The following is a 2,500-nucleotide window of genomic DNA, read 5'->3' as shown; positions in this document are numbered from 1 at the left end:
TTTTATCGTGAGAGCTACACGCGATTTCATTACAAGGGGACATGTGAAGGTGCGAGGGATGACTTGCGCATTCGTTAAGGCTTGGATATTGATTAGTAAATCCCCTATTACCTCTTATTACCTTTTGTTTTCATTTATCTGTTTATTTTTGTGGAGAAATGGAGTCACTCCTGGATAGTTTTGCTTATCGTTTTTTTATTTATTATGATTTTTTGTATTTATTATTATTATTTTTTTTTTACATATTCTGACTCGGCCTGTATTATGGAAAAGCGGAAGAAAATATGAAAAGGAAGAAACTGGTTCAACTCTGAAGATAAGCTTGATACTCTCTATTTTCATCTTCAGTCCTATTTTCTTCTCCAATCCTGTGTTCAAATATGCCTCTGCCTTTTCCCCAAGTAAAACGACTGTCGCCTGTCTACTTACAGGGTTCACAAACAACAACTTTGTCAGTATTTGTTATTATCCAAGAATTGCATTTAGAAGTATGAAACGAGTGAATGTGTACGCGCACTAGGATTCCCAGTGGGCTGTATGTGTCTCTTTACCAGCTACGGTTCCAGTCTATGCCATATTTATTGAGAATGTTGCCCCTTGCTGCCGTGTATTTGTTAGAGGCATTGCTCCCGGCGAAAGGACAGGCATTGAGTCCTTCCTTGCTGCATCTGCATATTTCTGCTTTTCAGTAATAATGCTTTCTTTCAAGAATATTCTAACGTGCATCTTGAGTATTTTTTTTTTCTTTTTAAGTAAATGCAATATTGCAGACATGTCGGTGACTCTGAGGTTTGAGTGGAATAACAGTGTATTCGTGCCATGCCCTTTTTTTCAATACTTTTTTCTTAAGAGGATTTCTGATAAAAGATTGATATTTGCTCGAGCAGCGGAAAATAAGAACCGATTTTCTCTGACAACACGAGGAAAGTTGAAAGCTGAAGAGGAGAGGAAGAAAGGGAAAATAGAAAATAATGAATTTTAAGAATATTAAGAGCAAGAAGAAAACGATCAACCAAAACCTACGTAGATAGTTAAATCTGGAACAACAAAATAATAATAATAATAATAATAATAATAATAATAATAATAATAAATTGAAATAAAAATGCGTAGATATTAAATGACCAGCAAAAAGATTTATCTCAGAACTATAGAATGTCAGAACTGGGAGCATCGCAAAGCTGCTACAGCGCGGCACCGACTCGGTACAGCAAACTTTTGTTTTGAAAGTCATTATTGAATTTCCCTTTTACCCGGCTCTTCCTGTTCTCTGTCCTTGGCCTAACGCCTCGGCTCTCCTCTTCCTGCTGATGTAATCTTTCGCACTCTCATGCTATCAGTTTGTCTGCATGTCTGTCTGCCCCTTTCTCCCGCTCTCTTTCTCTCTCTCTCTCTCTCTCTCTCTCTCTCTCTCTCTCTCTCTCTCTCTCTCTCTCTCTCTCTCTCTCTCTCTCTCTTCTCTCTCTCTCTCTCTCTCTCTCTCTCTCTCTCTTCTCCTCTGTCTGTTTTTATACTTTTTTCTCTATGTATGTCTCTGTGTTTCTCTCCCCATTCCCCTCTCACTCTCACTCTCTCTCTCTATCTATCTATCCTTCTATCTATCTATCATCTCTCTCTCTCTCTCTCTCTCTCTCTCTCTCTCTCTCTCTCTCTCTCCTCTCTCTCTCTCTCCTCTCTTCTATCTTCATTCTCTCTTTCTCCCCTTCCTCTCTCTCTCTCTCCTCTCTCTCTCCTCTCTCCCCTCTCTCTCTCCTCTTCTCTCTCTCTCTCTCTCTCTCTGCTCTTTCTCTCTCTCTCTCTCTCTCTCTCTCTCTCTCTCTCCTCTCTCTCTCCTCTCTTCTCTCTCTATATTATTATTATATATTATCTATATTATATCTATTATAAATATATCATCTCCTCTCTCTCTCTCTCTCTCTCTCTCTTCTCTCTCTCTCTCTCTCTCTCTCTCTCTCTCTCATCCTCTCTTCCTCTTCTCTCTCTCTCTCTCTCTCTCTCTCTCTCTCTATTATATTACTATATATATATATATATTATCATACTATATCATCTTCTCTCTCATCTCCCTCTATTTTACTTCTCTCTTTTTCTCTCTCTCCCTCTCTCTCTCTCCCTCTCTCTCTCTCTCTCTCTTCTCCACTCCTTCTCTCTCTCTCTCTCTCTCTCTCTCTCTTATTCTCTCTTTCCCACTCCCTCACCTCTTTCTCTCTTCTCTCTCTCTCTCTCTCTCTCATACATATATATTATATATATATTATATATATATATATATATATATATATATATAAAAATATATAAATAACGACTCTCTCTCTCTCTCTCTCTCTCTCTCCTCTCTCTCTCTCTCTCTCTCTCTCTCTCTCTCTCTCTCTCTCTCTCTCTCTCTCTCTCTCTCTCTCTCTCTTTATTCCTCTTCATGAAATTCATCAATTTTCTCTTGGCGGGTAAGTTCCCAGACACACACAGTGGATGCTTACAGACATTTCAGTGAGTGGCTTTT

At 38.8% G+C, this 2,500-nt stretch overlaps 1 protein-coding gene across 4 annotated transcripts in view; it reads left to right on the top strand.

The window, feature by feature from the left end:
- Positions 1 to 2,500, top strand: part of LOC119578790 (nicotinamide/nicotinic acid mononucleotide adenylyltransferase 1-like) — a 66,382-nt gene that overhangs the window by 32,669 nt on the left and 31,213 nt on the right. The window lies entirely within an intron of this gene.

This window comes from Penaeus monodon, chromosome 11 (assembly GCF_015228065.2).
Source record: "Penaeus monodon isolate SGIC_2016 chromosome 11, NSTDA_Pmon_1, whole genome shotgun sequence".
In the NCBI taxonomy this organism is placed as follows: Eukaryota; Metazoa; Arthropoda; class Malacostraca; order Decapoda; family Penaeidae; genus Penaeus; species Penaeus monodon.
The sequence above is the reverse complement of the archived record's forward strand: the minus strand, read 5'-3'. Positions and strand labels throughout refer to the sequence as shown.